Genomic DNA, 26,004 nt, shown 5'->3' with positions numbered 1-26,004 from the left:
GAGCCTCGTCCTCTCCACCCGGGACACTTCATCACGCGGCACTGGCTGACGACGCATAGTAGGTGCTTGCTTCCCCAACACCTGCTTGACTCCACTGAAACGCCTGCCCGCCGCCCAGAAGAGCCGTTAACATTCTGCAGTTGGCGCCCGCCCCTTGCGTCTGCACGGCGCAGCAAGGGCTGACAATTCTTGCTAGATAAATATCTGGAAAGAAGTCGGGAAACAATTAAAACTAGAAGCTAATAAATGATGAAGAAGCCCATGGGCCAAGTCCTGGCCCACTTCCCAGGCTTCATTCATGCATCAAAAAACCCCAGCGGTCCGAGGCTTCGAGAGGGCAGCTGGGCAGTGGGGCTGTCCGATGTAACATAAATGGGAATTAGATATGATCGAATGTACTCACTGCATTCCCAACAGCAGCCCCTCTCCCCCGGCTCCCCTGCCCGTGACTCCCCAGCCAAGCCCCTTCTGGGGAGCTCTGGACAGACGATCTTGTAACCAGGCAACCAGGAGGAAAGGTTCCAAAGTTCCTCCACAGGAACAAGGAAGCCGCATTCTGCTCTGGTGGCTACTGGGACACAGCACCGTGACCCTCTCTTCTAAACCTTAAGAAAATGGGGGGGGCGCACTAGCTGTCCCCCCAGCACGAAGACCTAAATGCCCCGGCGTCCCCTCTTCCCCTAGCAAGGTAGCTGGGCCAGCCAGCTCTGCGGGGAGGCAGCCCCGTGCCCTCTCCAACAACCACGGCCACCAATGCGTCCGCAGCCAAAAGTCCCAGGATGTAGCCTTTCCAGGCTCGTACTTAGCAGCAAGCCTTTCCCCCTGACAATGCACCATCTGCAGCTGCTATCTGGGAAATGCTCCCAAGATTCCAGGACACCCAAAGCCTCAGAGGTTCAGAGGGCTCAGCTGCACCTTGGGGAAATACGTGCCCATGGTCAAGGAGACGTGCCTTGTGTCCACAGGAGAGGGAGAGACAGAAAGAGGATCTTGGAGCCCCGACAATGACAAGAAGCCCTGTGTGCGGTGAGCCTGTGCACCCATCCACTCTGCAAAATCCAAATGCTGCGGAGCCCTATTAGACGCCTCAAAAGCCTAGCTAGGTCTTTCGTTGGGCATTTGGCATAAGCCGGGTGTTCTGACATCCCAGGTGCCACTGGATCCTCTGCAGTTAGGGAGGTGTTGTGACTGTCATGCTGAGCGTGGTAACAGCAGGCTCGGGGCTGGAGGGGGGACGAGGAACCTTCACCAGGAGCCTCCTCGGTGCTAGAACTCGGCCTGAAGGAGCTGTAGACATAATCTCGTGCACTTCCTTCTCACACCGGGAGTACACCCCGGCCGGAGATGCAGAGCCAGAAGCCAATGTCAGGTCTTTCCGTCTCCCTAGCCCGTGCTCTGAGAAGGTACCAGACACTGCTTTTGCTAACAGTCATCTCTTTGGCGCGTGTACAGGATTACAGATGGAGGTATCGGGTCGGACGCAGTAGGCAGAGAAGCAAGAAAGAGACCACAGGCAGACAGGCACATGCGCAGAGGGCCCAGCACGTGCCAGGCACCGCCCTGGGGCCTGCAGAACTCTCTCGCCCCTTCCTGCCAGCCAGCCGAGGTCAGTATACAAAGGGAGGGGGGTCCAGACACTCTGAATTCAGGGCTGACCTATCATTGTATTTCTTCCCCCAGCAACCAATGGTGCACTTAATAAACAAAATGAGGGGAGCTGGGAAATTAGAAACTGGGAAGAGAATTCCTCCCCCACCCCAGAAGCAAGCCTCCAGGGAAGACATGAAGACTCTGTTGGGGGGAGGGGGCAGGTATCATCCGTGCATCTAATGAGGTTCCTCTGAACACCAAGATGCACACACACACAAACACGCGCACACACGCACGGACACATGCACACACATTCACACGCACACACACGCACGGACACATGCACACACATTCACGCGCGCACGCTCACACATGCACACACGCATGTGCACACATACATGCACAACACGCACATATATGTGCACACATACACAAATGTGCTCGTGTACACATGCACGCACACACTACACTTGCTCTTCTAGCTGCACTTAGAAAGTGTGAGTCTAACACCTCTATCTGAATGGAAATGACCATACAGCCAGAGATGGGGCTCACAGAGGGAGAGGGGGAGATGCAGAGACCCGGGCCACCAACTCAACAAATGTCCCACTTGCGATGCATGCACCCCAGCCCCAGAGGAGGAAGGCCTGGGCACCACAGGCGCCCTGACTCCCAATGTGGAGCCACAAGCAGACAATAGAAATAATGTTGATAAAAAGAAGACGCCTCCTGACGGCGCAAGGGTACTGAGCCACTTTGGAAAGCTATCCACCATGGCGGGACTGACACAGTCATGTGCCCCTGTTATATTGAAGGGCTGAATGGTTTTCTGGGAGGTACAAGGAGGGGCTAATGAAACCACAGGGTTGTCAGAGCCCGACAGAGGGTGCCCGGCTAGAAACTTCTCCTTCCAATTAGCAAAAGTTGCCATAACTTTTGAAATCAACGGGATGGGGTCTGAGTTTTAAAGGAATACTTTCTTCTTGTAGAAAATGTTACAGATGCAGACCGGGATACAGACGGAGACAGACAACCAAAGTCACTTCTTGTCAAAACGATGGTGTTCACTTTCCTATGGGCTTAGACACGCATACACACACACACACACACACACACACACACACACACACCCCTACCAACTGAGCTCTTACCATGTACAATTTTGGTTTGAGCTTTTCTCTCCTGGAGTTAGGCTGGGAGCATTTTCCCACGTTGCTAGAGGCACTGTGAAGTCATTATTTTTGGTTGCTATGCGATGTTCCACCATATGACCAGGAGACCGCACCTTCTAACTATCCTCCTCCCTCCTGCGATCTACTGGCTTCCAGAACTTTCCACCATTACAAGGAGTCCGCAGGTGTGTGCACAGGTTCTCCTGCACGGCCCTGGAGAGCCATCAGGATGGGGCCCCATATGCGGTTCAGGGGTACAAAGCACCTCACGACGTGCTCCCAGTGACACCCCAGCCCCCCAAAACCCTGCACCTCTGGACCACTCACCCTAACCGGGTGCAAGAACAGCTGGCTGACCCCCCACGCCTGGGTCAGCACACGCCAAGAAAACTTCACATCTGATCACTAATTTTGGAAAAAGCTCCCCTGGCTGGGCGGGCAGGCAGGTGGTTCTCCTGGCCCCTGCCAGGTTCATGCCCACCGCGCCTGGATGGCGGTCTCCCCGGCATAGCCCGGGAGCTAGCCCAGCGCAGAGGACACACCAGAGTGCCTCTCTCCCGACTCCCTGGCGGCTGCCAACTCCCTTCTCAGAATGACGCTGTGCGTGGGGCCATTGTCCACAAATGATCATTTTTCAAAAAACAAACAGAAGAGGCGAGTCGCGGATACTTTTGCGCAGCTCTTGTCCGCTTCCTGAAAATGCGAGATAATGAATAAAAATGTTCATTACGGAATTATTCACTTTCTTCCCTGATGCACGTCCTGGTAATTACCGTGACCAGCCTAATAAAAACTGCTACAAACCGAAGGTCAACTGGCAGTTGGAAGTGTTCGTTTTCATTTCAGTGTATTCATCTCTGGCTCCTAATGGCCTCATTTTCTCCCATGCTCCTTAATAAATACCACTGAATTACAGGTTAAATAGCTAAATTAAATTATTGCAATTACAGCGTGCAGAGCCCTGAATCTGGGTTTACCTTTCCCAGTTCAATTAGAGGCGAGGTTTCAACAGCCACGGAATTCCGATCGCTGTCAATATTCTCAATTGCTGAGAATGTGTGCGGACGCCCAGATATTTGGTGAGAGGGTTTATTCCCTGGGCTTGTTTCTGAGGGGCTGATTGGAGCTCTCAACTGAAACAAAATCACACAATCAAAAGTGGTTTTTGGAAAGCGACCACAAGGCGTAATTGATTCCCTTCGACTGAAAGGGGAAAAGACTTAGCAGGGTTCTGGCTAAACGCTGTGTGCGTGCGTGCGTGTGCGTGTGCGTGTGCACAAAAGATCCCCCCCGCCCCCCGTCTTCTGAAGGGGTGAGTACGTTTCAATAAATCCGGATCCCCACTCTTCGTGCCACTGGCCCACAATTATTCTACAGGTCCACATTAAAGAGCTTCCTCATTATTTAAATATATTCTAACGCCTGTTGCTATTGCCTCGCCACAGGATTAATTACCCAGGATCCCTTATAAGACAGAGTGTTTTAATAATACGGAGTGCCTGGGAAGGGAGAGGGGGAAAAAAAATCTCGTCTGTTCTGTTTCCCCAAATCCCAAGATGTGAGAGTCTATTTCTTGTGGAAGAGCTCCCCCTTACTTCTCTGTCCCTCTGCTTCTGAAGGCACCAAATCCCACCGCAGGCAGGGCTCTTGCCTTTTTTCTTTTCTTTTCTTTTTTAAAGCAATCTTATTAACACACAGCCCGGGTGAGCAGTGAAACCCCACTCAGCCGAGCAGTGAAACCCCACTCGGCCCACCCGTGAGTGTAGTGTTAATCTGGGATGCGGCGGGGACCCACGTCATGGGGGATAGAGAGCCCACCCACTTCCCCGGCCCCCAAACCCAGGCCGGGTCAGACTTGAGGGGTGAGCCAGCTCCACTCTCTGCTGGGGGGCAGAGAAGGGCCCAGCAGAAGTCTCATCTGGAAGGTTCACATCCCTGCTCAGAAAGCCCAGAGCTGAGCCGGTGCCCTCAGCCAGGGCCAGGGGACACGGGTGGCAACAGAGGCCCCGGGCACAGCAGCCATTGGGCAAGGGGTGAACTCAGCGCGCTCTGTTCAGGAGCTCACATCTGGGAGCCCTCCAACCACGACAGGCCTATTGGGGGGGGGGGGCGGACACTTTGTCTCCTCCCCAGAAAGGTGGGCGATCCTCTGCCCCAGCCCAAGGAAGCCACCTTGCATGGGATACTAGAGTGGAAGGCATCTATTTTCACACCACGTGGACTGGCTTGGTCCACACAGGGTCCATCACATCACTCCTCCACACAGGGTCATGGCCAGAGGGCCCTGGGGTCCCCTAAAAACGCATGTGCCCCTGGGACAGGGCAGGAGGCTGGCATGGACACTTCCGGACCGGCCCACAGTGGAAACTGGGAGACCACAATGGTTGCACTCAAGGACAGGGCCTCCCCCAGGCCTGGCACAGAGCAACCATTGGTCAGTATTTGCTGACCCAAACCACATGCAAAGCACCCCCTCCCACCCCATCCTCAGCCAGCTGCCTCAGGCAGCCCTTAGAGCCTTTTTCTTTCCAGACCAGACTTTGCTGACAGAGAAGTTGGCGCGGCCAGCCAGGCCCAGTGTGGTGGGGGGGAGCCCCGGCGTCCAGGTAAGATAGAGCGTGGACGCACATCACCCCAACTTTCCAGGCACCCAGTGGTTTCCTAAGGGCAGGATCCACACAGCAGGGCACCCAGTTTCCCAAGAGAAGTGGCCAGTGGCCCATCAAATATTTCCACAAAGGAAAAAGCAACTTGAGCCAGAGATTTCTAGCCCTGGAAGTCAAACCAAGACTCACTTTAAAGAATGTCTGAGAAACAAATTGACCATCAACTGCTTAAAACCAATCAGTAGTTGAAATGCTATCACAAGAGTTACACTTCAAATACTAGGGGTTTGGGGAGTTGGGGGGGCCACAGGGTATCAGGGCAACCTTCCCAAATACCAGGCACACTTGCACCTAGACCCTTCTTTAAACCTTGCAACCACCTGATGTAACAGGTACCATTTTTGTTATCATCATCACCATCAGCAGCAGCAGCAGCATCTCACTGGGGGGGTGGGGAGAGGGGGAGGAGAGGGCAGGGTCCCATCCTTCCAGTTTATTGATGAGAAATCTAAGGCTCAGAGAGGTGAGGGGACTTATCCAAGGTTGCACAGCCAGGGATCCTTAGGTGCCTATCAAGGGCTGCCTCTTGGGGAAACAGCAGACCCCTGTGCTGGGCCCCTGAACGCACCCTGATCTGCTGCCAGTGACCTTCTCCACCCCCTCTGCCCTCACTCATGGGCACCCCAACATCAAGCCACTGCCGTTACTCCTGAGTCCCAAAAGAGTCTCCTCCTACCCCCAGCCCCACCCCCAGGCGGCCCCTCTGCCTCACAAGGCCTCTCCTGCTCTGTACCGCTGCGGAATGTTTCTGCCTCCTTCACGACCGGCTCAGACCCCCTTCTGTAGCTCCCCGCCTTCTCTGAAGGTCCTTGGATGTGCCACACCATCCCCTGTGGGGCTCCGGGCACCACACCCGTCTCAGTATCCTGGCACCTACAAGGCCGGGGGCTTCAGGTACCACCCCGGTGGGATGCACCCACAGCACCAGTCACACACACTGGCCTCCGTGCAAACACCCAGGGCCGTTTATTTGTTCTCGGGAAAGCTGTCTATGTGGCAGAGCCCAGGAGGGGCTCCCCAAGCCAGCCCCTGCTCGTCAGAGAAGGTGCAGGGAGCACTTTGCTGGTCAGCCGGATGCATCTTGGAATGAAAAGGGAAGCCGGGGGTCCCCCCTCCTGAAGCCGTCTCAGCCCACTGGGGCCGCTCTAATGGCTCCACAGACTGGGCAGCTCGCAAACACTTATTTCTCACAGGTCCAGAGGCCGGGAGTCAAAGATCAAGGTACCAGTAGATGCGGTGTCTGGTGAGGGCCCCCTTCCTGGTTCACGGAGGGACGCTTTCCTGCCATGGCTGAAGGGATGGGGGGGCGCTCTGGGGTCTCTTTATAAGGGGGCACTAATCCTCATGACCTTCTCAAGCCTCTGCCCCCTAATACCATCACTTTGGGGGTTAGGATTAAACACCTGAATGGGGGGAGGGGGACACAAATATTCAGACCACACCACCACATGACAGCTCAAGGGATGGAGGAGGGGACTCACAGGGCTGAGGGGAAAGCAACAGCCCCTCCCCCAAATGCTCCCCCCAAGGCCAGGGCAGGCCCTGGGCAGACAGAAGCCGCCACCTCTCAGCCACTGGAGGCCACGTCCAACAGCGCTCGTGAGTGCTGGGCAGTTTGACCCCGCAGCCTCACTCAGGCCAGCTCACCATGGGGACAGTGGGGCAGCAACGTGGAACAAACCTGCGGTCTAATGTAGTTCTTCCCCTGCTAAGTGACCCGAACAAGACCCTTCCCCTCTCTGGACCTGCGTCCCTGGTGGGGCAGGGGTCAGACCAGAAAACTGGGCCTCGTGGTCCAAGTCCTCTGGGGGAGGGGCAGCCACCGGAAACCTAGGTCCCTAGAGAATCCCACGGGGCCCCTTCATCCCCCGTCCCGGGCTGTCCACTACCCACCCCCGCTGTGACAGAAGAAATGGCAGCTGCCTTTTCCAAGCCCCCAGCGGGCCCGGGCATGAGGCCGGACCCCTCCACGCACCCTCTCAAATATCGCCCACTTCCCAGGGAAGCTCAGACACTGGAGTGCCACACCGCCGCCCACCAGCCCCTCCTCGTCCTCTGTGGCCTCGGCAGGGCAGAGCAGGTCTTCATGGCAAGCACCGAACGGAGAGTCCGCACCTGTGAATCCTGTCTACGCCTCAGCAGAAACAGCGCACACATCCTCAGGATGTGGGATGGACAGAACACACAGGGCCGTGTCCGCGGCCTTAATTTCTCAAAAGTCAACTCAAGATGGGTTTCTCTTCTGCGTGTTTGTTCAACAAGCATTTCCTGAGCACCTACTATGTGCCAGGTACTGTGGGGATCCTGGCAAGACCCTGCCTTCAAAGAACTCATTCATTCATTCATTCACTCACTCACTCATTCTTTATTCTTGCATTTCACAAATGGGTCTATTACATGTGCCTTTGGCACCAGGCTCTGTGTCAGGCGGGAGGTGGGGGGGACGCAGTTATGAAGAGACCCCCCCACACACACACACACCCCTGAAGGCATAGCTGCAGCCCAGCACAACAGGAAGCAACCCCCTCAGCCTCTCCAGGGTGACCCCCAACCTTTCCCACTGCCCGGGCCCCAGCCCATAGAGCACAGACCCTCTGGGACCCTTGTTCAGTCAAATACTAGCCTTGGGATGAAAAGACCATCTCGGGTGTGATGACGGAGGGTGTGCAGCTGAAGGGGTACAGCCACTGTCCCGGGAAGTTGTTGCAGACAGCACCCATGCTTGAGCTGCATGGGAGGCCCCTGAGGAACTCTGGGGGCCACTTCCCGGGCATCAAGAGCGAAGGCATCTCCCTCCCTGGCATCATCAGCACAGAGGCTGAGGCACCCGTGAACTGCTGGCCTGTACTTGAGCAGCCCTGAGCACCTGTCTGCAGTGACCACAGGTGCGGCACGGGCTGGGGGAGGGGGCAGCCGGCATAGGAAGGCAGGTGGCAGATTCAGAAGCTTGCTCCCCTGCCCCAGAACTTCCCCCAACAGTGCACAGGAAGGCGGCCGGGGCACTCAGCGACCCCTCTGCTTTCCCACCACGAGGGCACTGAGCACACCCTCCGTGCCCAGGCCAGTACTGAGCAGCTGGGAGCTGGGCACAGACATGAGCCGACAAGAGTTCTAAATCCTGCTCCTTCACGGGTAACGTCCCCCTCTCTCTGCACCCGGCAGAGCACGAGCTTGAGCTCAAGAGGACAAAACTGAGCACCAGTGTCTTAGTTCCATCCCTGGGTCCCTGAAGGTCATCATGAAGGACACTGTTCAAAAGCGTTCGAGGGGGCGCCTGGGTGGCTTATCCGACTCGACCTCATCTGAAATCATGACTTCACGGTTGGTGAGATGGAGCCCCGCGTCAGGCTCTGTGCTGCTAAGCTCTCTCCCTCCCTCCCTCCCTCTCTGCCCCTCCCCCGCTTGCGCACATGCACATACGTTCCTCTCTCTCTCTCTCTCTCAAAATAAGTAAATAAACATTTTTTAACCTGTTCAAGATGTTAAAGAAATTTATAAATGTACCCAAAACAAGGCCGCAAGGGCAAAGCAAAACACAGTTGCTTGGCTTTGAACTTAAATTAAGCCCACGTGGTGTGACAACGCCATCACTGCCACTGCCTCACCAACAGGTACCTGGGACCAGGTGGGCCAGGTCTCAGATCACCTGTGGGCAGATGTTCAGAAGATGCGCCTCCAGTTATATTACTTTTAAAGGGAGGACGCGATGATCATTACTTAATGGAAACACGATCTTTCAAAGCAGTGGGAAGGGAGAATTAAAATAATGCAGGTCCTTTTAAAACCATCTGGGCAGCTGAGAGAGAATTCTGGGGTTGCTAGCGACAGCATTTCTCTACCTGATGGCCAGAGGGTCCCCCCACCTAGGACGCCAGAGCCAGCTGGGCCCCCAGAGAGCTCCTGTCCACTCCCGTGCCCTCATCCAGGTTTTATACAGCTTTGGAGAATTCAAGGATCATCCCAAAGGCTGCACCACCCACGTCTGACAGCCGTTAGTTAAATGCAACCACACTTCAAGGCGTTGGCCACTCCAACCCGGAAGGAAAGGAGAAAATTAATTCCTTGCACTTCCTGTGTGCCTCCCCTGTCCTGCTGCTTGGTGAACCTCCATTTTGCAAGGATGAAAAAGGAACCCAACGTGGGTCTGTGCATTCCTCACAGCCGTTGTGGAACGGGGCTCAGGAGTGAGTAAAGAAACAAACTGAAAGTAGGTGGTAAAGGGGCCACCTGGGTGGCTCAGTCAGTTGAGCGTCTGACTTCAGCTCAGGTCCTGATCTCACGGTTCACGAGTTCGAGCCCCACGTCAGGCTTTGTGCTGACAGCTTGGAGCCTGGAGCCTGCTTTGGATTCTGTGTGTGTGTGTGTGTGTCTCTCTCTCTCTCTCTCTCTCTCTCTCTCTATGCCACTCCCCTGCTCGCACTCTGTCTCTCTCAAAAATAAATAAAAACATTAAAAAAAAAAAAAAGTATGTGGTGATGAGTGGAATTCACAGAAATTTCCTATCCTTCCATTTTGCCTCCAACAACGGCAAGGAAACACCAGCACAGCCACCTCTTCCCAGAACAGTTCAATTCTGAACAAGCATGAGGCCATGATGCAGCCAGCCAGAAGGTCTTTCATAGATTCTGCGACGGCAGAGCTGATTTGCTCCAACAGAGGTCACTACCCGCAGAGCCTCAACTATTTACTACCTGGACTTTTCATCTTAGATAAAGGCCCTGCCTTATCTAACCAACCATGGGAGGAAGTCTCCCAGGATTCAGGCTCATGCAAAAATCTCTCCATCCTGAACCGTTTTTCTTTCCTAAGCAAAGCAGAATTCACCTGGTTTCCCTTTTGGCCAGGCTGCCAGGAGGCTCAGAGACAAGTTCTGTGCTCCAAAGCGATACAGGTTCCCGACACAACTTCTCCCATCCCTTCCTTGATGGTAGGACTCCCACTCTTTCATCGCTATTTGAATGTTCCTGCCTCTGGTTTACTTAAAGTAAGAGACTCCACATTCCTTTACTACAGAAGCAGCTTGGGCATGAATAATAAAAGAAAAGGGGCATGAGAACAGGATGGCCCTCCAGCTCAGGGGTCCCTCAGCATCATGATAAGCCTTTGCAGATGCCACTCTCAGAATTCACCTGGGTGAGGCCCCCCACTCCGCCCCTTCCAACCTAAGCCCCCTGCAGCCGAGTCCTCTGGACTGGAATTCTTTCACATGCACCTGGGCAAGCCTCCGGCACTCACTTTGGTCACCTCCAGTCCCCTACCCACTTCTGGGAGCAAGAAGCGTCCAAACACACCCCTCCTTCATGCAGACCCTCCTGGACCCCAAGGCCCGCGCTGAGTGCTGAGACCCAGAGACAGACACAGGAAGCACAAGCCGCACCCCGGGAGGCCTGCCATCCCGCTGCCTGGAAACTCAGGGCAGAGCCGGGCCAGGCTAGAGGGCAGAGGTCCCCAGGGCCCGCTGAGCGAGCGAGAAGCCCATGAGGCCAGGCTCAGACACAGGACAATAACCTGCCCTGGGCGCTGGGGGTTCTGGTTCAGCAGTGTCCCACAGCACCACCTGGAAACGTGCCATGTGTTACTGGGTGACTCCGGGCGAGTTACAGAGGCCCCGCCTCCTCACACCAACATCGCGGGAGCGGCCTCAGGAGGACGGGAGAGAACAGGTGCGCCAGGCCCCACCCAGAGCGGGCATCTTAGAACAAATGGAAGCCAGACAGCGGCCTGGCCAGCATGGCTGAGCACAGCAGGCAGCCCTGGGGGAGGAGTGCGGCGGGGCCCTGGAAGCCTGAACGCAGCCACGGGGAGTTCACTCTCCGGCAGGGGCCCCTGAGCCCTCCAAAGCCACAGCTGAAGGACCTCATCCTTTGTCCTTCTGAGCCACACAGTTTGAACTTGAGCTCGCCCAGGTGCGCCATCCCTTCCCTCCCCAGAAAAGCCAGGCTGACAGCTACGGAAAAGCCAGGCCACAGCCCTGAGCCCTAGATCCCAGGTACGGACAGGGACCTGCCCCCACAGAGCCCAGCGTCTCTGGGGCTGCCGGCCTGATAATCACCACGTTATCTACTTGGGAGTTTATTAGGAACTTGCTGCCACTGGCTGTTGGCAGGCTCTAACATTCACACCTAGCTTTCTGGAGGTCTCCAGAAGCGCTGAAGTCATAAAAGAGCCCTTCCTTCACGCCCCAGATGGGGAACCAATCAAGGCAGTGCCAAGTATGGGGCTGCCTTTTATCAAGAGGAAAGAGGGTTTTCAGGTTCCCTTTGGCCCCAGACTTCACGATTCTGGTTATAACGCTTGCCAGGGAGGCAACACACCCAGGTGCAAAGGGGGCAAAGCCCCTTTCTAGAATATGACCGGGCCCCTTTTTGACGCATTCCTGGCCCCAGGCACAATGGGGCAGCATGGAGGTGTGTTTGCTGGGAGAATCACTGATACACACCCACGATGCTCGTGTCAGAGATACACAGGTCACGAAACACGGTCCCTGCCTCAGCCAAGGTCCGGTCTAGAGGGGACGTGCATGCACGCACATGCACACACACACACAAACACTGCAGCTGGGAAGTCCAGCGTGGACAGTGACGGTGGTGCCCAGGTGGAGGGAGGGCGGGTGCAGCTCCTCAGAGGAGCCAGAACGCGTCTGGGGCACAGCAAGGGACAACGGATGAGGCTCGGACAGCCTCACGGGACAGGCTCCATACTCAAACAGCGCCTCATGGGAAGGACAGAAAGGCTAGGACCCCGCAACCAACACACAGTCCTCAGCTGCCATTTCACAGCCATGCGGTTCTATGGAGAGCCCTAACCCTCTGAGCCTCAGTTTCCTCATCTGTAAGACGGAGCTGCCAGCCCACCTCAGGGAGCTGGGATAAGGATTCCACAGATGAAGGGGGCAACCCTCTCAGCTCACACGCATATTGGACCCCAAGACTCTGCTTCTTGTTGTTCAAGCACACAGCCTCGCTGACATCAGCAGGGAATTCTCAAGCGACCAGAGAGCAGGCCACGGCCCTGGGGTGGAAATCCACAGAGACCATGGGGGCCATGTGACAGAACAAGCCAAGTCCCAGGCCAGGACAAGGTCAGCGCAAGGGCTCCTGGCCCAGAGCAGAGAACAGCCACAGAGCCGCCGCGGCAACGGAACAAGAACGAACGAGGAGTTCACCCTTCAGGGCTCACAGGGAGGTCAACAAGGTGCTGGAGCACACACCTCCAGGGGGCCTGGCCGGGGGCAACCTCAGCCGCAGGCTGCCCGCGACCTGCTGCTCCAGACAGCCAGACCAGAGGAAGGCCCAGGTGGGACCCCAGAGACCGCAGCCCGGGGCGACCCTGTCCTCTGCCTAAGTCAGTGACACCAGGCCAGAGCCCTGCCTTCTCTGCACCTCGACTGATGAGTCTGCCCTGAGGGTCAGCAGGTCAGCCATCACCTCTACAACGGCAACACTCCAGCCGAGGCGTCCCAACCGACTCCTCTCAGTGACCCAAAGACCCACAGGCCCACAGACCCTGCCTCCAGGGGCTGAGGAAACAGTGTGGGGTAGTGTCTTCCCTCCCACCTTTTCCTCAAAGGCATGCCAGGGGGGAAAGGAGATTCCAACTTCTGGGCTGATGTGACCGATTCATAGTGGCTGCCTCACCTATCCACTTGAGGAGTCCAGGCCCTGCCCAGAGGAGAGAGGCGCTGTGATCGACTAGTGATGTCTGCCCCGGGTACAGGAGGCAGCACTGGAGGTACACATGCTATATATATCCACATAGGACCCTAAGGCATCTCTGGACCACAGCATCCTCTTTCTTCTGGGAAACAAACAAAAACAGACATGACAAGGATTGTAGAAAAGAGGCAAGCTGGGAGAGTTGGTCCAGGAGAAGGGCTGAAAGCAGGGAGGGGAAGAAGAGTTGCCCCAAAATTTCCATAAAAAACTCTGGGCTTTATTAGCCACAGTAAATGCAAGGACATAGTTTTCCAGTCCACCTTTGCTGCAGACGTGTTTACTGAGAAGGCTCTCTCTAGGGGGAAGTTACTGAGAATAGAGCTCCCTACTCAGCTAGCCAGCTCTCTGGCTCCAGCCCCTCTGTTTGAGGCCTGGAGCACATCCCTAAGGAGCCCAAGCGGTTCACATCCGAAAACCAGCTTGAGGTCTGGGTCCATAGTAAGGTGTGAGTGGCCATTCAAGGAAAGAAAGAGACCCAGGCCAGCAAACTGGAAAGCCGGTACCTGGAGGGGGACTCCAGGTGGTCCACGTAAGGTGTCCCCTCCAGGGACAAGAATGCCTCCAAATCTGAATCCAGGCACTCACTGCAGTCCGAAAGGATGGCTCATACTTGTCCAGGAGGGAGGGCTTAGACACTCCCAAGCCTGAGGGCTCCACATCTAGAATGTGGGGGGACCCCAGTGTGGGAGGGAGCCCAGCCCTCACCACCGCCCGCTCAGCTCAGCTGCAGGCAGCACTGCGGACCCCTGGGTCACCATGGAGAAGATTCCCTGTTCTCTACCTACCATGACACCGTCATCAGGAGATCAGTAACCGCCCCCCTCGCTGGGGCCTTCTACGTGCCAGGCCCTGTCCTCAGCACTGGGCACACACCCGCATCACCTCCCTTCAGCGAGTGAGAAACCCAGGCTCCAAGAGGGAGGTGAAGGGCCAGGGGCACCCAGTGAGGAAGGCACAGAGCCAGGGCAACCTCGGGCCTGGTGGGTCCCTGGCAGGGCTCTCCGCCCACCAGACTCTGCCTGTGTGTGCACCCAAAGGGGTAAGGATCCCAGGGACCCCTGGAGAGCCTGCAGTGGCACTCAGGTGTCATTGGATACCTCACTCCCTCCGGGTCCTACACACCTTCCTCTGCTCCCTGGCCCTTTACAAAGCACCAGGGAGCAGCTGGCCAGGAGCCTGGTCCCAGACGTTTGCACACATGTGCGTGCACACACACACACACACACACACACACACACTTCCAGACACATGTGTCCGTCACTCTTACCCCCATGACCTCCTTAATGTAAACGAATGTGCCGCCCTAGAGGCCCCATGGCTGACGCGCCTCCCACCCAAGGGCTCTCATCACGGCCCCCTCCCCTCTGGAGCCCCCACTGCTGGTGCCACCATTCTAAACCCTTGTTTCCTTTCTGGGACATGTAATGAGCAACACGTTCTGCTTTCCAGCCTGACCTTCTCTGGTCAGCTACAGGGGCTTGTTCTTATAAAAAGAGGAAACTTCAGCTGAACAGAAGTAAATGAACTTGGGGTCCAGCGCCCTCCAATCTCCCACACACATCACCCCCCGAAAACGTGACGGTCCCAAACACACTTTGTACCCGATTCCAAATCCAAGAGCCTGTCCCCTTTCGGTCAAGGACTTCCGCCGTCCTGATGCACACCACTCGTCTCCCGTCCCCCCTAGATGCATCCCTCGGCGCTGCCCCTCCTACCAGAGGGGTCACCTGACCGGTGGGCAGGCTGGAGCATCTTGCTGAATAAAGAGAAGCAAAAGCAAAACGCCCCCCCCCCCCTTGAAAAGAAAGACTAGATTTCCAAAACTCAAGGGGAACACACGAAGCAGGGGACAGAACTCTGGGTTGGTCTGCCGGCTGTGTCTTACTGAACTCAAGTCTCAGGTTTCTTAAATACGCAAAGCTCCAGTTTCCAGGAGGCCACTCCCTCCTTCCCTGCCCCTACAAGCTGCATCTGGGGCCGAAGGTGAGCCCACCTGCGCCCAGCCTGGTGGGTCGTGGTCATGGGGAGAGGCGACAGCCACAGGCGGCTGGTCCTAGCCTCACTACTCCCTCCCACTTCCCCGGCGCTCTGGCCGCCTTCCCCCAAAGCCAGAAGTCTCTGGCTCCGCCCCCATTCCACCAGGGACACCTCCCCTCCTTGATCCCCGTTATTTGGAGGCATTCTGAGAAGGATACAGTAACACCAAATCTACAGCCCAGTTTCTTTGAGGGGACACAAAAACCTAGCCTGTGTGCACCCTCACCCGGGCAGGAAACCCACCAGGGAGAGGGGACTCCGGGATTCCATGCCAGGGCCAGGCATGGGGCTGGGGACTCACTCCTCCCCACTCCCGTCTGCCTCCAGTTCACGTGGGCAGACAGACGTGCAATCTTTGCAAGTGGACATTAATCATTCGCAGCAGTCAGATACCTGAGACCTCACAGAGGGAATGAAGGAAGCCCCGAGGCACTAAGCAACTAGGCTCCCTGACCTAAGTGTGCTCGCATCAAGGGAAACAGAGGCCCTGTGTCTGCTCTCTCTTTCTCGGTCTCTGTCTCTGTCTCTGTCTCTGTCTCTGTCTCTCTCTCGGGTGCTGCGTGCAAGGCTCCATAGCGATCAGACTGCAGAGCCCCGCGACGTGAAACGCCCAGCGGATTGTCAGCAATGAGGTATAATTGAAAAGATTAACATGAATGCAGTGTTTCCCTTCCAAAAATTCGAGGAACGCCACGATGGCTCTCATCTGGGCTGAGATGACTCATGTTTTTAATAGAGGAACTTAATTTTCACTTCTGAGGAATTTGGACTCAGGGAAACATTGTCTAAGAAGCGCTCATCTGACTCCACCGACAGTAAGCCGCAACACCCCCCAAAGTAAAAATAAAGGTCCCTAGCCTGTCCCTTATTTCTCAGAACCCACTGTGAGCCACAGGATGGCCCCCACGGGCCTGCCCAGCGGTCTGAGGTCAGCCAGGCCTACTCAGCCTAGAGCCAGTACCTGCCTGTCTCTAGGGCACTCCACAGGTCGTGCCCACTCCAAGGGCATCCGGTAATGCTGCACAGGGGCCCGTGCAGGGCGTGCTGAGGGTGCCCACAGCATGAAGGGCGCAAGGGCACAGCTAGGCTGGGTCCCTTCCTCCTGATCTGGAAGGCTCTGGATGACACAGCTCCCAGTGCCTATTGGAGAGGTACGCCCCCATCATGCCAACCCTACGGGGACCTCCTCCCAGCAGAGCGGGCTCCGGGGACACTAAGCCCCCGGACATGGACTCCTCCATCTGCCCAAGGCGTGGTCGTCACTCCCAGACATCCCCAGCTGCCTAGTTAGCAGGGGTAATGAGACATCCCAGAAGTCCCTGAAATGTCCAGAGTCCGTGTGCCCGCATCCACATCCCTGCCCTGAGTGCCCACAGAGACCTTGCCTCCCGGGGACGTCCCAGCCCACCACACACCACACTCCACTCAGGATTCCGATGAGCATCAAGTTTTACATAAAGACGGAACCCAGGATGAGCATCTGGGGTGCAGACTTCTCGAAGCAGCAGTACCTGGCAGGACACTCTTTCTGCCTCTTGACCTTCTAGATGTATCTTCTCACTTTACGCAGCCCCCAACAGGTTGCCCCAGCTGAAGGGTGGTTCCCTGAGGGGGGGAAGGGATCACAGGGGCCCAAGAAGCTGGTCTGAGGCCACAGCACCCAGGTACCGCCGTGGCGCTGCTGAGGAGCCCGGCAGGTGAGAATTTCCCGATCAAGCATGCGGGATGGGGGACGCGCATCGCCGCATCCCAGGAGCCCTGTTACAGCACGATGTCCCTTCTGAGCGCAGCCCCCATTCACGGAGGCTCCCACCAGACCCCACGGTGCCCAGGATGGCACCCACTGCCCCAACCCCCCATCCAGCAATGAAGAACAGATATCCAGATCCCCTCCCCAACTCCTCCCCACCTCCGCTCCGGCCAAGGGAGAGGCACTCGTTTCTAAGTTGCAGATAATGTCACCCACCATTCATCCAAATGTGTCACTAACATCCCATTAGACTGTAATTATTTTTTAATTAAAACTAAGAAAACTGGCATGCCTGTGCCGACTTTATGCATCTGTTATGGGTTAAAATAGCTTTTAAAAAATGTTTCGGAGACCGCAGTCTATTGTGGCCGCGGCCTCTGCCAAAGAAAACGCAAGCTTGCTTATTTTCTCCATGGGGCGCAACAGCGCCTGTGTGTGCCGGAACAGAATCGGCTGGCCGTGAAAAGAATTCTAAATAAAACACAAACATGGAATTTGGCAACGCCACAGAAGCAAGCTTAAGACTAATTCCAGCATGCGGACGGCTCTCACATAGTAAGTCTGGCTCCAGCATAAATGAAACCAGGCACTGTAAAATACCAAGCAAGTTGGAGTTTCAACTTAAAGGGACAGACGCTGCTTCCAGGTATAAAAGCGTATTAAGCCGGCTCGCGCTGGCTCCATAAATCCATAGGTTATTAGCCGTTTGCTTTCAGCCAATCCTTCCTTACAGAGATGCATATTAAGAGAGAGAGAAGGAGAGAGAGAACAACAAATGAAAACCATCACTTTGCACTTGACTTTTAGTGCGGCGGTTCTGGAAATACTGGGCTCATTATCTCAATTAGAGGAGAAAGACTTTCTGAAAACTCAAATACACACAGACCCTAAAGTGGAGGCGAGGAGGGGGTGCGGGGAGAAGACGTGGGAGAGGACCCAAGAGATGCCAGGTAAGAATGCCCATCCTGTGGGAAGGACGGGATGAAAACGCCCCTCCCCCCTCCCCGGAAACCAGAGACATCAGGAGGCGGGCTTGGCCACAAGGGGAAAAGCCACGTGGATGCTGGAATACTTCCACCCAGGGAAACGGCAATGATAATGACTGCGATAGTAATAATTATAGTTATAATGACAATAAAAATGTTATAGTAATACCTGCTACCATTCACCAGCTTTATATACCAGCCGCTGCTGAAGGTGGTAGAAGGCAACCAGCTGAGGTTTACAAGTCTAATAATGCAGTTAACAGCTCTGAAGTCAGGCCGCCTTGGTTTCCACATCTGTAAAATGGGAGTGGCAATGTTTTCCTTGCAGAGTCGGCGTGAGGGGTGCTGAGGGCAAAGCCCACGCTAAATGGTTAGCCTACTGCTACCCATCCCACCAAGTTGCCGTCACCTCATGTCACAGACCAGGAAACCGAATGTCCTACGGGCTAGGTCACTGGCCAAGGTCAAAGAGCCGGTAAATGTCAGAGCGGGGATTTCAAACTGGCCATCCCCATCCAAAGCCCATGTTCCTCACACACATACTCCTGGGTGGGTCACACCAGCCCTGGCCACGTTTTCTAGCACTGTGAACTGTGGGCTCTGTGTGAGGCTGGGCCGAGGATGTGACCTCCCCTAGAAGGGGTGAGAAGACAAATTCATCCCCAGAGAGACTCGTCCTCAAAGCTCTGACAGCAGGTACTGAAACACAATTGCACCTCAATCCAGGGAGAACTGCAAAGTTCAGGAAGGAAAATAATCAAAGTGCCCCCACCATAAACACCCTGCAAGGGGAGGTGACCCCTGCTGTGCCCATAATTGCCCCACACCATCACCCACGTGCACATACATGCACACAAAGACATGTACACACACCGCAAGGCTCATCTACATGTAAAAATACACACGTGTGTACCCACACACACGCTCACATATGCACACATACAAACATATGCACGATACACACATGTTCACACACTCGCAAACATAGTGCACATATCCACACATACCACGTACATATATGCGCACACACACACACACACACACACACAGATACACTCCTTTATAAACACACAAACACACAGGGTCTTTTATTACGGGGTCTGTGCCAGGCCCAAGGACACTGGCAAAGGCAATGGGAAAAACCAGGGAGAAAATTACATGAGGCAATGTTTGGCTCCAAATAAAAAAGCCATGGAATGTTTTCCCTCAAGTCCTGGGTATTTTCTTGCAGGTCTACTCAGACCCGGATCAAGCTAGGATGGCAGATCGGGTCAGCCTTGCCCACAAGGAGCCCCTGACCATCCTGGGCCCCGTGGCGGCGACCCCAGTACAATCTTCCTGATGCTACCAGCCACTTGGCCAGGTGAGGCTGGGGCGGGACAGCCTAGGCAGCCGGCATCCACAGAGGCCACAGTCCGTCTGCTCGTGGACTGTCTCCCCGTCAAATACATGCTCAGCAGCCTGGAGCCAGGGCTGGGTCCTGACCCTCTGACTCCCCCATCACCCTCTGGCCGCCGCTCTGCAAACTTCTGCAGCCTGGCTGGGTGACATCACACTCCAGTGGGCTCCAAGCTGCTCTTCCTGAAAAGATGCATGTCTTAGAAGATGCAGACTAAAAATACTCCTGGCTTCTCAGAGCCAGTTTACAAAAATAATTATATTTTCTTTTAAAAAAATAGATTATAGGCAAGTATGTGTCCAGCTATTTTTAGTTCCTACTCAACTCTGCTAATTTTTTCTCGTAATAATCACTGCAGACTTTTTTTTAAGGCACCCCCCCCCTCGCCTTGTTGAGAATTGTGTTCTGATTTGGCACAAGGACAGGACTCGGGTGGGGGGAGGGGTACACAACCTTCTATAAAACGTGGGACATCTGAGTTTTGCCCAAAGGTGGCAGCATCTGAGAATCACCAAATTCCTGGGGGCAGGGAACACGTGGCTGGCTCACTGGAGACCAGCAGCTCCAGGCTCTACCCAGTACATGTCTGTCACATATGCCTGAATCGGTCCCAAACCTTGGTTGTTCACAGAGGGCCTACCTGCCTCTGTGGGGTTCCTGCCCTGCAGGGGCCTACAATCCAGCAAGGGGTATGCCGTGGGTTGAAGAGTGCCCCCCCCCCAAAACAATGTCTGTCACCAAATCCCTGGAATCTGTGACAGTGACCTTATCGGGAAAAAGGATCACTGCAGATGTAATCAGGTTCCGGATGGGAGATAAGATCATCCTGCATTATCCGGGCGCGAGCTCTTAGTGTAAGGATAACTGTTCCTTGCGTTTTAACTGTCCAGAAGAGGAGACGACAGGCCCCAAGGATGAGGCCGTGACCACAGTGGCACAGCGACAGGATGTGGTCACAGCCAAGGAACGCCAAGAGCCACAGAAGCTGGAGGAGGCCGGGAACAGATTCTCCCCTGGAGCCTCCGGACGGAGCACAGCCCTTCCAACACCTTGAGTTTGGACTTGGGGCCAGCAGAAGCGTGAGGTGACAAGTTTCTGTTGTTGGAAGCCACCTCACCTGTGGTCATCAGCTACGCTGGCCCTAGGAGCCAATACGGGGCGACAGAAACCACAGGCTTACGTAATAATCCTCACTGCAGCCCCACAATTACTCCCTCTACCCGGCCCCCCCTTTGCTCAAAGGACCCAAGGCCACCGCATCACAGAGGCAGATGCAGGAAGTCATCCTGCAGCCCAGCTGAGGAAGCATGATGACACCCAGGAGACGGGGACCCAGAGAGACTCCGAGAGGGGCAGGGCGGGACCCGGGACACCGGCCGGCTCTCTCTTGCTCCCGAGGGTTCCCACTCAAGTGTGCAGCCCTTGCTGCTATAACGCCCTGAGGACACAGCGGAAAGGAACGTGAAAACTGTCCACTTGCAGAATTTTCTTCCCCAAACTCTCAAGCCAGCAAAACGTTTAGCTGACTGCTAAAAATCAGCAGCCTGGGAGACAGGCCGTCGCCGGGAAGCACTTAGAAGAGAAGCAAGAGACCCTTACCCCAGGGTGAGAGACCCTCAAGGGAAACATACGGGGGCAGGTGGCCCAGGGCTCTGTCTGAGCTCAGCAGGAGGTGGCTGCTTTCCAGACCCTCCCGTTTTCACCACATAACTCAAGCCAGTTGTTGTCCACACCCCCAAGTCTTCGAAGGGTCGGGTGAAGATCTGGAGAAACCAGAACCATTGAGCACTGCTGGTGGGAACGTAAAATGCTGCTGCCACTTCAGAAAACAGGTGGGCAGTGCCTCAGTAAGTTGAATTGAACACAGAATGACCACATGGTCCAGCCGTTCCACACCCACGTGCACAGAAGCACCGTTCCCAATGGCCAAAGGGTGGAAAGAAACCAGAGTCCCTCACAGGACGAATGCGTAAGCATGACGTGGTGTAGCCACGAGGGAACATTACTCAGCCTTCAAAAGGAAGGCAATTCTGGGGCACCTGGCGTGGCTCTGTCGGGTAAGCATCCGACTCGTGATTTGGGCTCAGGTCATGATCTCACGATTCATGAGCTTGAGCCCTGCATCAGGCTCTGCTCTGATGGTGCAGAAAGCCTGCTTGGGATCCTCTCTCTCTGCCCCTCTTCCACTCACTCACACATGCTTGCTTTCCTCTCAAAATAAAAACAAAAAAAATTTTTTTTAAAAAGGAAGGCATTTTGGACCTGTACTACAACATGCGTGAACCCCGGGGACATGGCGCTGAGTGAAACACACCAGTCACTGAAGGAGAAACATTGTCTGATTCTTCTTCTGTGTGATACTCACAACAGTCAAACTCGTAGAGACAGAAAGTAGAACGCAGGAAGGGAGAAGGGAGGGAGTTAGTGCTTCATGGGGACGGAGTTTAGTTTGGGATAAGGGAAACGTTCTAGACTGGGCGGGGGTGGGGGTGGCAGTAGCACCAGCACACACAACAATGTGAATACACTTAATGTCAACCACACTGTACACTTAGAAATGGCTAAAAGGATAACTTTTGTATACTTTACCACAGATTAAAAATGAAATCCAGCAGACATATCCTAACACCATTGTGAGAAAGAATCAGTGGGGGTGATACATACAGAGCCCGTGGCACCCAGTGGGCCCAGAGCAGTGGCTCCTTTCTACCATCAACTCAAACTAAAATGAGGGACACCTGGATGGCTCGGCCGCTTGAGCGTCCGACTCTTGACTCTGGCTCAGGTCATGATCTCAGGGGTCAGCAGTTTGAGCCCCACATCGGGCTCTGTGCTCTCCCTGCCCCTTCCCAGCTCAAACTCTCTATCTCCCTCAAAATAAAGAATTTTTTAAAAAAATTTTTAACGCTTATTTATTTTTGAGACAGAGACAGAGCATGAGCAGGGGAGGGGCAGAGAGAGAGGGAGACACAGAATCCGAAGCAGGTTTCAGGTTCCGAGCTGTCAGCATAGAGCCGGATGCAGTGCTCGAACCCACGGACTCTGAGATCATGACCTGAGCTGAAGTTGGACACTGAACCGACTGAGCCACCCACGTGCCCCAAGAAATTTTTTTTAAAAAAGACTAAGATGAGGCACTTGTTAACAAAGCACAAGGAGAGTGGAGAAGAGGGTGCATCAGGAGGGACGGGCTAAATACAGATCTGAGGGGGCACCTGCGTGGCTCAGTCGGTGAAGCATCCGACTTCGGCTCAGGTCATGATCTCATGGTTCGTGGGTTCGAGCCCCGCATCGGGCTCTGTGCTGACAGCTCAGAGCCTGGAGCCTGTTTCACATTCTGTGTCTCCCTCTCTCTCTGACCCTCTCATGCTCACGCTGTCTCTATCTCTCTCAGAAATAAATAAATTATTAAAAGTAATAATAATAATAAATAAATAAATACATAAATACAGATCTGTGGGCCAACACATGCACCCAAAGGGCCCCTCCCATCAACCATTCCTCGCCTCCTATTAACAAAGGCAGTAATTAAAAACGTCTAGATTTACAAAAGGATTCCAAATGCCCCTGTCTCTGCAGGTAGTGACTCTGTTTTTGTGTTAACCTCTTCCAAGAAGTCCCAAGTCCTCTGACCCCTTCGGCTGAAATCATCAAGTACAGGTGTTCTTATTATCCGGGGCTCCGGCCAGCCTCCATCCCTCCAGGATACAATTTCATCAGTTCATGCCTCTCCCTCTGGAGCTCCCACTCACACCTCCCAGGTAGGAGGCGGCTAGCAGGAGGGAGGTTGGGAGCCAGAGTGCAAGGACAGGAGCAGGCTCTGTCCCCTAGACCCAAGGAGACCTGGGTTCAAATCCCACTTCTGCTGTCTACCAGCTGCGCAATTTCGGGCACATCCTACCGCCTCTCTGGTCTGTCTCCTCACCTGCAAATTACAGAACAGGAAAGAAGGTGCTGGGAAGCCTGAATGTCTGGGAAATCCCTGCCGAGGGCCTGACACACAGTGAGGGCACAGAAATTGTACCCTGTCCGTGACCCGGTGGCCTCGCTGCCAAGCGTCAGGAAGACCCTGGTGGGAGAGGAAGCTGTGGCTGACGTTTCCACGCCCACTGACCACACACACCACGGTCTCGAGGAGGGGCCTCAAGGGATGAGCAGGCCACAATCCTCAGGTGCGACGGCAGGCTGTGTGCGGAATCCCACCCAGAGGGACCCCTGCCCACCAAGGCTTTCTCCCCACAGACTTCTGGATTAAATTGGCCAGCCTTGATTATGTTTGGATAAACTATATTTCATGGTTTAGACTATTTGGGTTTGATTGTGAAATATGTACAGTACACAGCCCCTCCGCCTTGCCTGGCCCTCGGGTTTAAAAAGTCAAGTACACTTTGTTCCCCTCCACTGAGAGAGAGAGAGAGAGAGAGAGAGAGAAACACCTCAAGCTTTAAGGAAGACACAAGTCTGTTTCTCTCCAGTGCAGAAAACTTGCTTCTAGGGGACCATGCACCAAAAAAGAGGTGGTAACTAAGAGCATTCTGTGTCTTCTCTCTTCTCTTGAAGACACGAACATGACCCCTCCTGGGTCCTCACGGTCCAGCAGCATTTCCCGAGCACCCACAGGACCACGCCCGCCCAGAACTCGACAACCGGAGACGTGGATCTACATGGACCTGGTAAAAGCGGCAGTGAGGCCACAAGCCAGGTCCCGGACCGCCAGCCAGACTCCAGAAACCCAATTTGAGAGCAAAGACATAGAAACAATATTCCCCAGGCCTCATCCTTCCCTCTGGTGGCCTGAGGGTTGGTTACTCTGTCCCTAGCAGTCACTCACAACTCGGCCCCTCGGGGGCAGCCAGAGCTGGAGGGGCTCTCTGGGTCTGCAGGACCTCTCCCGGCTGATACCACATCCACATTGGTCACTGGTCACCGGCTGGAAGAAGCCCCAGGCTCACCTTCCCATCAGGAAAACCCCAGGTCTGCTGGGCCTTCCCTGTGCCTGTAAGCCTGGTCCTTTCAATTCTCTTCGGCGGATGAAGGCATCCCAGGGCACATGGTTCAAGTTCATTGTGCGGCCCGACCACTGTGGCAAGACCCCCTACCGCGCTCATTCCCAGACCCCCGCGTCCTGCCCCGGATCGGCCGGCGGCACAGCCAGCGAATGAAGGAAGACCTTGGGGACCCTCGCAGACCCATGCCCAGATGCAGTCTGCTTGCCCGCCCCACGCCACATTCCCGCTGCCCCTGTCTGAGCCACCGTGCACCCCAGCAGGAACCAGGAAGTGAGAGCTGCAAGCGTGGGGCCCCACGATCCTCATGAGCAAAAGGAGGGGAGTGGGGGTTGCCTCTTCTTAGGGGCTTTACGAGGATGGGGTGGCCTGAGCAAAGTTTGCAAAGTGACCAGGACCGTGCTGGCACACACGTTTCCCTGTGGGAGATGCTGGCGAGTCACGGGGCAGTGACCGCGGTAACCTCCCAGGCAGCACGCTTTCAAAGGGACGGCAGCCACGTCGTCACCGGGCATTGGGCACAGGGCGCCCAAGGGTTCTCGATGGCCCAGTGGCCTCCTTCTTGCCCCTCCCGTCATCCTTTGCCTCTGCTTCCCCATGTGCCGGTGCCCCACCGTGGCCGCCCCAGACAGGTGCCTCAGCGTCTCACAGGGAAGCAAACTGAGGCTTGGGGAGAGGCGGTGGCCAGCCCAGGGTCACTCATCCACACCCAGGCACCTTGAGAACAAGGACCGAGCGTGGCCCCGCCTCCACAGCTTCCCACAGTGCCCGTGGCTCTCCAAGCAGTGCATGTCCCCCAGAACACTTCGTTTCCAGCACGAATCCGCGTCACGGAGCCCAGAGAATCAACGGGGCAGCCAGCGATCAGAGCACAGCCACCGAACACCTCAAGCCTAGGACACACGGAGGTGTGTTCCAACTGCAGATGGCAAAACCGAGGGCCTGAGAAGCTGAGCGTTCAGGGCTCCACAGAGCAGAAACTCCCTGCTGGCGAATCACATCGTCCGCCTCACGTGGCTTCAGCCAGGTGGTGGCTCCCTCCCCAGTTTACAGTCTGAACTCAAGGAGGTAATGTGGCCTAGTGTACAGAGCGGAAAGGACACAGAGCCCGTGTCACACACAGTCTTGCGCCCCAGTGACCCGTCCAGGTAATGAAGGGGTGAGATGGGATGACCCCTTGAGATCCCTGGTCCCAGGTCAGTAACCAGGAACTCAAGCCTCAGGTCAGTGGAGGCGAACCCACTCCGTGTGGAGGGCCCCCAGCCTCCTCGGCCGCTTTCCGATTCCCTTTAAAGCTGCAGAACGTGGCCACATGCTCTATCTCTGATGTCGGTGGCCAGTGCCGGCTCCTCACATCCACTAACTGCTTTAAGGCACTGCATCCAGCGCTGCATTAAAAATTAATTACACATGCTATTTTATTGCCAGTGCATAATGTAATGAGNATAAGACAGAAAAAAAAAAAAAAAAAAGAAAGAAAAGAAAAGAAAAGAAAGAAAGAAACTGCACTTCCAAATGCCTCTCCTGTCAGAGCAGAAAAACAGCAACATCTTGTACGGATTTGAACAGAATTCTTTGATTTAGCTCTGCCTTCAGAACGTCTGAAGGGCCGGCTTGGAGTGAAATGGAATCTGGTGTGGCCGCAGTGGTCTCCTCTCCAGGACGTTGCTGGGACCCCTTTTA

The 26,004-nt window shown here is 55.1% G+C and overlaps 1 protein-coding gene and 1 long non-coding RNA gene across 2 annotated transcripts in view; one reads left to right on the top strand and one right to left on the bottom strand.

The window, feature by feature from the left end:
• Positions 1 to 26,004, bottom strand: part of BCL11B (BCL11 transcription factor B) — a 109,425-nt gene that overhangs the window by 47,351 nt on the left and 36,070 nt on the right. The window lies entirely within an intron of this gene.
• Positions 577 to 2,673, top strand: LOC144245497 (uncharacterized). The gene is made up of 3 exons (XR_013339272.1): positions 577 to 1,026; positions 1,453 to 1,606; positions 2,580 to 2,673. It is a non-coding gene; the product is annotated as an uncharacterized LOC144245497 (long non-coding RNA).

The sequence above is a fragment of the Crocuta crocuta genome, unplaced genomic scaffold (assembly GCF_008692635.1).
Source record: "Crocuta crocuta isolate KB4526 unplaced genomic scaffold, BGI_CrCroc_1.0 scaffold299, whole genome shotgun sequence".
Taxonomy (NCBI): domain Eukaryota; kingdom Metazoa; phylum Chordata; class Mammalia; order Carnivora; family Hyaenidae; genus Crocuta; species Crocuta crocuta.
This window is presented reverse-complemented; position numbering and strand designations above follow the sequence as displayed.